This window comes from Pseudophryne corroboree, chromosome 3, assembly GCF_028390025.1.
Source record: "Pseudophryne corroboree isolate aPseCor3 chromosome 3, aPseCor3.hap2, whole genome shotgun sequence".
Taxonomy (NCBI): Eukaryota; Metazoa; Chordata; class Amphibia; order Anura; family Myobatrachidae; genus Pseudophryne; species Pseudophryne corroboree.
In genome coordinates, this window is record NC_086446.1 from 447,662,054 (window position 1) to 447,675,116 (window position 13,063).

At 48.1% G+C, this 13,063-nt stretch overlaps 1 protein-coding gene across 5 annotated transcripts in view; it reads right to left on the reverse strand.

Moving 5' to 3' along the window:
* The window catches only part of ELMO2 (engulfment and cell motility 2), a 158,861-nt gene that overhangs the window by 119,474 nt on the left and 26,324 nt on the right, over nucleotides 1–13,063 (reverse strand). For 2 of the 5 annotated variants that reach the window (XM_063960511.1, XM_063960513.1), the window contains exon 2: nucleotides 4,373–4,413. The exons of the other annotated variants lie outside the window; for them this stretch is intronic. The gene's annotated coding sequence lies outside the window, so the exon portion shown is untranslated. The remainder of the gene's footprint in view (nucleotides 1–4,372; nucleotides 4,414–13,063) is intronic. 5 annotated transcript variants of the gene reach the window in all.

Consider the following 13,063-nt stretch of genomic DNA (forward strand, 5'->3'; position numbering starts at 1 on the left):
TAAGAAGCTACCATTTTTCCCAGGACTCGTGTGCAGTGATGCACCGATACCTGTTTTGGTTTCAGGAGGTCTCTGACTAGAGATGACAGCTCCTTGGCTTTCTCCTGCGGGAGAAACACTTTTTTCTGTTCTGTGTCCAGAACCATCCCCAGGAACAGTAGGCGTGTGGTAGGAACCAGCTGTGACTTTGGAATGTATAGAATCCATCCGTGCTGTTGTAGCACTTCCCGAGATAGTGCTACTCCGACCAGCAACTGCTCCTTGGACCTCGCCTTTATAAGGAGATCGTCCAAGTACGGGATAATTAAAACTTCCTTTCTCGAAGGAGTATAATCATTTCTGCCATTACCTTGGTAAAGACCCTCGGTGCCGTGGACAGTCCAAACGGCAGTGTTTGGAATTGGTAATGGCAACCCTGTACCACAAATCTGAGGTACTCCTGGTGAGGATGGTAAATGGGGACATGTAGGTAAGCCTCCTTGATGTCCAGGGATACCATGTAATCCCCCTCCTGCAATAATCGCCCTGAGCGATTCCATCTTGAACTTGAATTTTTTTTTTTATGTATGTGTTCAAGGATTTCAAATATAAAATGGGTCTCACCGAACCGTCCGGTTTCGGTATGTGGAATAGTAACCCCGTCCTTGTTAAAGTAGGGGCACCTTGACTATCACCTGCTGGGAATACAGCTTGTGAATTGCGTCTAGCACAGTCTCCCTGCCTGAGGGAGTTGTCTGCAAGGCAGATTTGAGGAAACGGCGGGGGGGAGACGCCTCGAATTCCAGCTTGTACCCCTGAAATACTACTTGAAGGATCTAGGGATCCACCTGTGAGCGAGCCCACTGATCGCTGAAATTTTTGAGGCGGCCCCCCACCGTACCTGGCTATGCCTGTGGAGCCCCCCCGTCATGCGGTGGACTCAGAGGAAGCGGGGGAAGAATTTTGATTCTGGGAACTGGCTGACTGGTGCAGCTTTTTCCCTCTTCCCTCGTTTTACACGCTTGCATTTCTGAAGCCGAAAGGACTGTACCTGATAATACAGTGCTTTCTGAGGCTGTGAGGAAACCTGAGGTAAAAAAAATTTCCTTCCCAGCTGTTGCTGTGGATACGAGGTCCCAGAGACCATCCCCAAACAATTCCTCACCATTATAAGGCTCTATGTGCCTTTTAAAGTCAGCATCACCTGTCCAGTGTCGGGTCTCTAATAACCTCCTGACCGAATGGACATTGCATTAATTCTGGATGCCAGTCGGCAAAATATCCCTCTGTGCATCCCTCATATATAAGACGACGTCTTATGTTCGCAAAATAGTATCCCTGTTTGACGGGGTTACAGACCACGCTGCAGCAGCACTATCTGCAGGTCTCAGTCTAGTACCCGAGTGTGTAAATACAGACTTCAGGATAGCCTCCTGCTTTTTATCAGCAGGTACCTTCAAAGTGGCCGTATCCTAAGACGGCAGTGCCACCTTTTTTTACAAACGTGTGAGCGCCTTATCCACCCTAGGGGATATCTCCCAGCGTAACTTATCCTCTGGCGGGAAAGGGTACGCCATCAGTAACTTTTTAGAAATTACCAGTTTCTTATCGGGGGAACCCACGCTTTTTCACACTTCATTCACTCATTTGATGGGGGAACAAAACACTGCCTGCTTTTTCTCCCCAAACATAAAACCCTTTTTTAGTGGTACTTGGGTTAATGTCAGAAATGTGTAACACAGTTTTTATTGCCGGGATCATGTAACGGATGTTCCTAGTGGATTGTGTATATGTCTCAACCTCGTCGACACTGGAGTCAGACTCCGTGTCGACATCTGTGTCTGCCATCTGAGGGAGCGGGCGTTTTTGAGCCCCTGATGGCCTTTGAGACGCCTGGGCAGGCGCGGGCTGAGAAGCCGGCTGTCCCATAGCTGTTACGTCATCCAGCCTTTTATGTAAGGAGTTGACACTGTCGGTTTATACCTTCCACCTATCCATCCACTCTGGTGTCGGCCCCACAGGGGGCGACATCCCATTTATCGGCATCTGCTCTGTCATCACATAAGCCTCCTCATCAAACGTGTCGACACAGCCGTACCGACACACCGCACACACACAGGGAATGCTCTGACTGAGGACAGGACCCCACACAGCCCTTTGGGGAGACAGAGAGAGAGTATGCCAGCACACACCAGAGCGCTATATAATTTAGGGATTAACACTATATTGAGTGAATTTTTCCCAATAGCTGCTTGTATATACAATATTGCGCCTAAATTTAGTGCCCCCCCTCTCTTTTTAACCCTTTGAGCCTGAAAACTACAGGGGAGAGCCTGGGAAGCTGTCTTCCAGTTGCACTGTGAAGAGAAAATGGCGCCAGTGTGCTGAGATAGCTCCGCCCCTTTTTCGCAGACTTTTCTCCCGCATTTTTATGGATTCTGGCAGGGGTATTTATCACATATATAGCCTCTGGGGCTATATATTGTGATATATATGCCAGCCAAGGTGTTTTTATTGCTGCTCAGGGCGCCCCCCCCCCAGCGCCCTGCACCCTCAGTGACCGGAGTGTGAAGTGTGCATGAGGAGCAATGGCGCACAGCTGCAGTGCTGTGCGCTACCTTGGTGAAGACTGATGTCTTCTGCCGCCGATTTTCCGGACCTCTTCTTGCTTCTGGCTCTGTAAGGGGGACGGCGGCGCGGCTCCGGGACCGAACACCAAGGCCAGTTCCATGCGGTCGATCCCTCTGGAGCTAATGGTGTCCAGTAGCCTAAGAAGCCCAAGCTAGCTGCAAGCAGGTAGGTTCGCTTCTTCTCCCCTTAGTCCCTCGCTGCAGTGAGCCTGTTGCCAGCAGGTCTCACTGTAAAATAAAAAACCTAATTATATACTTTCTTTCTAGAAGCTCAGGAGAGCCCCTAGTGTGCATCCAACCTCGGCCGGGCACAAAATCTAACTGAGGCTTGGAGGAGGGTCATAGTGGGAGGAGCCAGTGCACACCAGGTGACCTAAAAGCTTTCTTTAGTTGTGCCCAGTCTCCTGCGGAGCCGCTATTCCCCATGGTCCTTTCGGAGTTCCCAGCATCCACTAGGACGTCAGAGAAATATATATTTACCTGGGCACTCAGTTGCAGCGCTGGGATGCACTTGTACTTTATTAATTCTAAAGGTGGGTACATACTGGAAGATATATCTGCCGATCAATTGATCGGCAGATATATCTATGGACGGATCGGGCAGTGTGCTGTGCAAACACACTGCCCGATCCGTCGGGGACTGACGTCATGAACTGGGCGGGGGTGTACACACGCCCGCCCAGTTCAGCTGTCAATCACCGCCGTCCGCCGCAGCATGGGGCCGACCGCCCGTACACACACAGCGAAGCGCCAATATATTGGTAGATATATTGGCCGTCGGCTGTGCTGCGGGGCCGACGCGATACGTCTGTGAACGGCGGAGTTCACAGACGTATCGGCCGTACACACTGGCCGACAGACCCGCGATATATCGGCCGTTCAAGAGAACGGCCGATATGTCGGCCAGTGTGTACCCACCTTTAGATAGGATATATTAGGCTGTTTGCTGGGTTCAGGAGCCCTTGCCTCCCCCTCCCCACTCTCTCTCTCTTTCTTGTTCTCTCTCCTCTCAGTTATTGTGTTGAGCTTCCATGTTTTCTTCTGTCTGTTGCCCCAGCGATACTTTCCCTTCACGTCTCTGTAAACCTCACTACAAATGTCTCACTACTCCCTCCTACAGAGACCTTAGGTACCCACTGCCTCTCCTTGTCCGCCTCTCCTTGTTACCCACTGCCACCCCCCCTGGCATCACCCACTTTTTCCTCGTCACCCTTTCCCCGGTGTTACCCACACTGCCTCTCACTGTCACCCTCTCTCTGTTACCCACTGCCTCTCCGTCTCCCACTATGTCTCCTTCACCCACTGCCTCACCCTCTTCCTCTCCCCTGCGTCACTATAAACCCATCACCCTCTTTCTGTCACTCTCTGCCTTTCCAAAGTGTCACCCTCTTCCCGTCTTACGAATATGACATTCCCTTTGAGGCCATGACCCTTGTTGCTAAGTCATGCCCTTGTTGTGTGGCCATGCGCACCTTCAAGGGACCGCACGCCGAAGGCGTGCAAGTGGTGCCCCCCGTCATTTTTTCCTGGATCCGCCTCTGTCAGTTACACATGGGGCAGTTATACACTTCACACTCAGGTAACAGGGGTATATTAGCATTCCTATTTGGTGTGTAGCGCACAAATACAGGGCAGTTTTACTTATACTGTAATTTAGTACCAACCAAGGGTGCATGTTTGGCAACTAACTCCTCTGTACAGCACAACATGATTTTGCTAAAGCACAAAAGTGTGCACATTGTACTAGCTAGAATGACTCCTACCTCTAAATAAGCCACATATTTTTCATTCTTTCTCCGGTTGTCTGGAAATTAAGACACATTGACATATCATCAACTCAACAATAAGGTGCTAATCAGAGAGAATGTCTACACTTTTTTTTTTTTTAACACTTTTTATCAAATGTAATTATACTAACATAAGCAGAGGGTTTTGCAGTGTATGGATATTCAAAAGCCTACTCTTAAATCTGTTGTAACATCAGTTTGCATGTGCAGTCTGCCCAATTAGAAGTGATGAGATAAAGACACCAGTTTCTATGGTGATTCTGACTGAACATATGTACCAATAATATACAGTGCTTTGCTAAAGTGTTCACCCCCTTTGCATTTTTCATGTTTTGTTGCCTCACAACCTGTAATTAAAATGTTTGAAGGTTTGCATCATTTCATTCACAGAACATGCCTACAACTTTAAAGATTTTTTTAATGTTTTTTATTGTGAAGCAAACAACAAATAGGACAAAATAACAGAAAACTTCAGCGTGCATAACTATTCACCCCCCTAAAGTCAGTACTTTGTAGAGCCACCATTTGCGGCAATTACAGCTGCAAGTCACTATGGATAAGTCTCTATGAGCTTGCCACTGGGATTTTTGCCCATTCCTCAAGGTAAAACTGCTCCAGCTCCTTCATGTTGGATGGTTTCCGCTTGTGAACAGCAATCTTCAAGTCTGACCACAGATTCTCAATTGGATTGAGATCTGGGCTTTGACTAATCCATTCCAACACATTTAAATGTTTCCCCTTAAACCACTCGAGTGTGCTTTAGCGGTATGCTTCGGGTCATTGACCTGCTGGAAGGTGAACCTCCGTCCCAGTCTCAAATCACAGGCAGACTGAAACAGGTTTTGCTCAAGAATATCCCTGTATTTAGCACCATCCATCTTTCCCTCGACTCGAAACAGTTTCCCAGTCCCTGCTGCTGAAAAACATCCCCACAGCATGATGCTGACACCACCATGTTTCACTGAGAGGATGGTGTTCTTGGAGTGATGGGATGTGTTGGGTTTGCGCCAGACATAGCGTTTTCCTTGGTGGACGAAAAGTTCAATTTTAGTCTCATCTGACCAGAGCACCTTCCTCCATATATTTGGGGAGTCGTCCACATGCCTTTTGGCAAACTCAAAACGTGCCTTCTTATTTTTAACACTAAGCAATGGCTTTTTTCTGGCCACTTTTCCATAAAGCCCAGCTCTATGGAGTATATAGCTTATTGTGGTCACATGCGCAGATACACCAGTCTCTGCTGTGGAACTCTGCAGCTCCTTCAGCGTTACCTTTGGTCTCTGTGCTGCCTCTCTGATTAATGCCCTTCTTGCTCGGTCTGTGAGTTTTGGTGGCCGGCCCTCTCGTGGCAGGTTTGTTGTGGTACCATGTTCTTTCCATTAGAAGATGATGGATTTGATGGTGCTCCAGGGGATCATCAAAGATTTGGATATTTTTTTATAACCCAACCCTGACTTGTACTTCTCAACAACTTTGTCCCTGACTTGTTTGGAGAGCTCCTTGGTCTTCATGGTGTGATGTCTCTTGCTTAGTGGTGTTGCAGCCTCTGCGGCCTTTCAGAAAAGGTGTGTTTATACTGACAGATCATGTGACACTTAAGGGGGGTACTCACGGAGTGATCGCTGCTTAAAATCTGACTAGATTGCTTAGATTTTAAGCAGCGATCACTCCGTGTGTACCTCTCACAGCGATAGCGATGCCCAGCCCAGCCCCGCGCATCGCTATCGCTGGTGCTAGATTGGCCTGCATGCAGGCCAATCTAGCAGGTTGCTCACTTCACCCGCTGGGTGAAATGAGCGGCCCCCACGTCTTCCCACCGCACGCTCAGCACACATTGCGCTGTGCTGAGCGGGGGCAGAGATGTGTGCTGAGCGGTTCGCTCAGCACACATCTCTCCCCACATCTGCCGGTGAGCTGTGTACACAAACGGTGAGATCCTTGCTATGGCCTATTTTGACTATGTTATTTCCCTTGAACTCCCCGGAGCCCAGCACCACCGATTTTGACTAACTTTTCTTGAGATATGGACTATGTGTGCTTACGATTTTGGCTTATGTGAGATGTAATGGACATGTGAGATGAACTAGATAGTACACCGATCTAGCAAGGATTGACTTGCCTGCACAGTCTATCTTTGCATGCAATGCCGACCTGGCGGGACCGCGCATCGGGATCGATTCGGGATCGCAAGGTGACTTTCACCTTGCGATCTGCACTAAGTTTTCTTGAGATTTTGACTATGTAGTAAAAATCGAAAGAAAATATCTCACCGTGTGCACACGGGATCCGGTCTGAAGATCGACAGTGTCTAGGTCGACAATGTTTAGGTCGACCACTATAGGTCGACAGTCACTAGGTCGACATGGATGGTAGATCGACAGGGTTTCTAGGTCGACATGTGCTAGGTCGACATGAGTTTTTCACATTTTTTATTTTTTTGGATTTTTTCATACTTAACGATCCACGTGGACTACGATTGGAACGGTAAAGTGTGCCGAGCGAAGCGAAGGCACCATGCCCGAAGCATGGCGAGCGAAGCGAGCCATGCGAGGGGACGCGGTGCACTAATTTGGGATCCCGGTCACTCTACGAAGAAAACAACACAAAAAATAAATAAATCCTCATGTCGACCTTTAGACCTGTCGACCTAGAAACACTGTCGACCTTCCATCCATGTCGACCTAGTGACTGTCGACCTATAGTGGTCGACCTAAACATTGTCGACCTAGATACTGTCGATAAAACGAACCACACCCGTGTACACACCCTTAGATTGCACACAGGTGGACTTCATTTTACCAATTATGCGACTTCTGAAGGTAATTGGTTGCACCAGGACTTTTGAGGGGCTTCATACCAAAGGGGGTGAGTACATATGCACATGCCAATTCTCTAATTTTTATTTATAAAAATTATTTTTTCTATAAATTTTTCTCATTTCACTTCACCACCTTAGACTATTTTGTGCAGAGCCATCAGATAAAATTCAGATAAATTACAGGTTGCAATGTAACAAAATAGGTAAAAAGTCAAGGGGGGTGAATACTTTAGCAAGGCACTGTAAACCTGCCTTCCTATGTGATGGATGGTAAAAACAAGCTCCGCCTACTTAACGAGGGCTTTGCACACCTACAAAACTGTCAAATAACCCTTATATACAAAGATCCAAATCCAAATGAAGCTATTGGCTTAATTAATCTATATCACGGAAATTTTAAACTACAAAAAATAAATTCAAGGTTGGCAAGGTACAAAGGTAGAAGGAAATACTCTGTTGCCATGGCATGGTTGGAGGAAAAGGGAATTTTATCAAAAATGGCACCAATAAACAGATTTTTTACATTCCACAATCAGGTTCCCAAACAGAAACAGATGTGTTTTATACAGGTTTAGCTAATTACCCAATGTACTGCTTTTTACAGAAAATCACCTAAAAAAATTTCTTTATTGGCCATATTTTCCTATTTAAAAACCTATAAATACATTATTATTCATGCATTGCAAGGGGTGTACCAGGCAGAGGCAGTTTAAGAGAGGAGATGACCCGTGTGCAGGGGCAATTCAGGCCATCTCCTCTCTGACAGTGCTGTAGCATTGTGCCAGAGTCTACTGTACATGCAAAATCACAGAGAAAATGGATGCAGCGTCATTTTCCTATTGATTTCTGTCTGCATTGTCAGCCGCCGTGGACTCCGGAGGAGTAAGTATAATTATATGGGTGCAGGATGTGGGCCCCTGGACCCAGGTGCACCCATTATAGATACTGCAATGTGTCATAACATTTTCTTTCATTAATATAAGGATTGTCCCTTAGTCGGGAGCCGCAAACTTATATCTATGTTGACTTACAATGAGACCCTCATTAATTGCTTTCTAATTGAATAGCAAAAGAGTTTTTAACCTGTGTTAAACAGCTCGTGCCTAATCGAATCCCAATAGATACTGTCCACGTCATGCCATACAATCCAGATTTAGAAAAGGCCACCCCTGACAGCTGCAGACTTGGTAACAATGCAATGGGGAAGATCTTTTTACCTTCTGCTTCCTGTACCCAGCAGGCAGGTAAGTGCTGTTAGGGGGATGTGATCAAGAGGATCAACGTTTAAAGTATACCAGTTGCAGCCATTTTGTTGGCTTAAATTGAAGTCTTTTCATTTGTTCAGAAACAGGAACAATAATGAGGGTGCCTACAAGTTCACATGGAAACAGTGAAATTATATCACGAAGGGAGATCACCATTCTCTAGTGTATTAAAATGGCTGCAACTGGTATAGATTAAACGGGTGTGGTATGCTTTTGACTGGCGGTCAGGAGACCGGTGGTCAGCATACCAATGCAGGGATCCAAGCAGCAGAGTTCCAGCAGGTATGGAGGAGGGTGTGCGCAACAAACCCCTAGTGGGCTCGCTACGCTCGCCACACTGCTGGCTCGGTGGCCGCCACGGGTTCTATTCCCACTCTATGGGTGTCGTGGACACCCACAAGTGGGAATAGTCCCTGTTGGTTGGCATGCCGGCCATCGGGATTGTGAGGGGGCGGGATGTTGGGGGTGGTTATGTGACCGTCAGTCTCCTGACCACCAGTCACATGAATACATCCCCAATCACATAAGTATCAGTTTAGCTGACAAAACACCTTCCTGCTTTCCTGTATGCAGGACACTGGCGGTCATTTCTTACAGGGACAGACAAAATTATGTGGAATTTAGGAGCCTTTTAATCAAACGTCAGCAGATTATTGGCAAGGGAAACATTAATTCACATACATTTAAAAACGACTTTAAAAAGATGTGCCACTAGAAATCTTGCTGTCTGGGTTTCACAGCCCTGCCTTACTAAGATACAAATGTGTAGATCCAGTATAGCATTAGGCTATGGCTAGTGTTCAGGTAGTTTCACAGTTACCATTGAAAGATACTGCAGATGTTCACTCTTTGTTATACCCCTTTTCCACTAGCTTTTCGCACGAGGGCGCGCATCGACCCGGGTTTTTTGGTAGTGGAAATGGCTCCCTCAGAAAAAAATCCTACCTGGGTAGCTACCTGGGTTGGACCCAGGAATGACCCGGGTAAGGGTGTATTGTAAACGGGTTACCCGGGTCATCCAACCCAGGGACACGTTTACAGCATGTTAGAGCCCATACCTCCCTTACCGCAGTGTCCCTCGCACGGTCAGGAGGTTTTTTTTTTGGGGGGGGGGGGGGGGGGGGGACAGCACTGCTGACTGTCCTACTATGAAGACAGCAGTGCTGGCTGGGAATGTTTGTGCCGTAGGCTGGGGGCAGCCCAGCAGCTTCCAGAGTGCCGAGCTTGCCCCCAGCGTGACGGTGGGCAGCATCAAATTGCGGGCGTGGCCTAATGGAACCAAGGCCATACCCCGAGGGTCCCAATCTGGCGGTTTTCCCAGCCATTGGTGATGACATCATTTCCGAGCGGCGGCCAGAAGACACTGAACCACAAACGGCGCAGTTGTGGAAAAGGGGGCATATCTTTGGTCTGACCTGGCTTGGAACCGTGTTCCAAATCCTGGGTCAGACCCATGACTTAAGTGGAAAAATAAGAATTTACTTACCGATAATTCTATTTCTCGTAGTCCGTAGTGGATGCTGGGAACTCCGTAAGGACCATGGGGAATAGCGGCTCCGCAGGAGACTGGGCACAAAAGTAAAGCTTTAGGACTACCTGGTGTGCACTGGCTCCTCCCCCTATGACCCTCCTCCAAGCCTCAGTTAGGATACTGTGCCCGGACGAGCGTACACAATAAGGAAGGATTTTGAATCCCGGGTAAGACTCATACCAGCTACACCAATCACACCGTACAACCTGTGATCTGAACCCAGTTAACAGCATGATAACAGAGGAGCCTCTAAAAAGATGGCTCACAACAATAATAACCCGATTTTTGTAACAATAACTATGTACAAGTATTGCAGACAATCCGCACTTGGGATGGGCGCCCAGCATCCACTACGGACTACGAGAAATAGAATTATCGGTAAGTAAATTCTTATTTTCTCTGACGTCCTAGTGGATGCTGGGAACTCCGTAAGGACCATGGGGATTATACCAAAGCTCCCAAACGGGCGGGAGAGTGCGGATGACTCTGCAGCACCGAATGAGAGAACTCCAGGTCCTCCTCAGCCAGGGTATCAAATTTGTAGAATTTAGCAAACGTGTTTGCCCCTGACCAAGTAGCTGCTCGGCAAAGTCGTAAAGCCGAGACCCCTCGGGCAGCCGCCCAAGATGAGCCCACCTTCCTTGTGGAATGGGCTTTTACAGATTTTGGCTGTGGCAGGCCTGCCACAGAATGTGCAAGCTGAATTGTACTACAAATCCAACGAGCAATAGTCTGCTTAGAAGCAGGAGCACCCAGCTTGTTGGGTGCATACAGGATAAACAGCGAGTCAGATTTTCTGACTCCAGCCGTCCTGGAAACATATATTTTCAGGGCCCTGACTACGTCCAGCAACTTGGAGTCCTCCAAGTCCCTAGTAGCCGCAGGTACCACAATAGGCTGGTTCAAGTGAAACGCTGAAACCACCTTAGGGAGAAATTGAGGACGAGTCCTCAATTCTGCCCTGTCCGTATGAAAAATTAGGTAAGGGCTTTTATAGGATAAAGCCGCCAATTCTGAGACACGCCTGGCTGAAGCCAGGGCCAACAGCATTACCACTTTCCATGTGAGATATTTTAAGTCCACAGTGGTGAGTGGTTCAACCAATGTGATTTTAGGAACCCCAAAACTACATTGAGATCCCAAGGTGCCACTGGAGGCACAAAAGGAGGCTGTATATGCAGTACCCCCTTGACAAACGTCTGAACTTCAGGAACTAAAGCCAGTTCTTTCTGGAAGAAAATCGACAGGGCCGAAATTTGAACCTTAATGGACCCGAATTTTAGGCCCATAGACACTCCTGTTTACAGGAAATGCAGGAATCGACCTAATTGAAATTCCTCCATCGGGGCCTTACTGGCCTCGCACCACGCAACATATTTTCGCCAAATGCGGTGATAATGCTTTGCGGTTACATCCTTCCTGGCTTGACCAGGGTAGGGAGGACTTCATCCGGAATGCCTTTTTCCTTCAGGATCCGGCGTTCACCCGCCCTGCCGTCAAACGCAGCCGCAGTAAGTCTTGGAATAGACAGGGTCCTTGCTGGAGCAGGTCCCTTCTTAGAGGTAGAGGCCACGGGTCCTCCGTGAGCATCTCTTGAAGTTCCGGGTACCAAGTCCTTCTTGGCCAAACCGGAGCCACGAGTATAGTTCTTACTCCCCTCCGTCTTATAATTCTCAGTACTTTTGGTATGAGAGGAAGAGGAGGGAACACATACACTGACTGGTACACCCACGGTGTTACCAGAGCGTCCACAGCTATTGCCTGAGGGTCCCTTGACCTGGCGCAATACCTGTCCAATTTTTTGTTTAGGCGGGACGCCATCATGTCCACCTTTGGTTTTTCCCAATGGTTTACAATCATGTGGAAGACTTCTGGGTGAAGTCCCCACTCTCCCGGGTGGAGGTCGTGCCTGCTGAGGAAGTCTGCTTCCCAGTTGTCCACTCCCGGAATGAACACTGCTGACAGTGCTATCACATGATTTTCCGCCCAGCGAAAAATCCTTGCAGCTTCTGCCATTGCCCTCCTGCTTCTTGTGCCGCCCTGTCTGTTTACGTGGGCGACTGCCGTGATATTGTCCGACAGGATCAGCACCGGCTGACCTTGAAGCAGAGGTATTGCTTGGCTTAGGGCATTGTAAATGGCCCTTAGCTCCAAAATATTTATGTGAAGTGATGTCTCCAGGCTTGACCACAAGCCCTGGAAATTTTTTCCCTGTGTGACTGCTCCCCAGCCTCTCAGGCTGGCATCCGTGGTCACCAGGACCCAGTCCTGAATGCCGAATCTGCGGCCCTCTAGAAGAGGAGCACTCTGCAACCACCACAGGAGAGACACCCTTGTCTTTGGTGACAGGGTTATCCGCTAATGCATCTGAAGATGCGATCCGGACCATTTGTCCAGCAGGTCCCACTGGAAAGTTTTTGCGTGGAATCTGCCGAATGGAATTTCTTCGTAGGAAGCCACCATTTTTCCCAGGACCCTTGTGCACCACTGACACTTGGCCTGGTTTTAAGAGGTTTCTGACTAGTTCGGATAACCCCCTGGCTTTCTCCTCCGGGAGAAAACACCTTTTTCCGGACTGTGTCCAGGATCATCCCTAGGAATAGAAGGCGTGTCGTCGGGATCAGCTGCGATTTTGGAATATTGAGAATCCAACCGTGCTGCCGCAGCACTATCTGAGATAGTGCTACCCCGACTTCCAACTGTTCCCTGGATCTTGCCCTTATCAGGAGATCGTCCAAGTAAGGGATAACTAAAACTCCCTTCTTTCGAAGGAGTATCATCATTTCGGTCATTACCTTGGTAAAGACCCGGGGTGCCGTGGACAATCCAATCGGCAGCGTCTGAAACTGATAGTGACAGTTCTGTACCACAAACCTGAGGTACCCTTGGAGAAGGGTAAATTGGGACATGTAGGTAAGCATCTTTGATGTCCAGAGAGACCATATAGTCCCCTTCTTCCAGGTTTGCAATCACTGCTCTGAGTGACTCCATCTTGAATTTGAACCTTTGTATGTAAGTGTTCAAGGATTTTAGATTTAAAAATGGTCTTACCG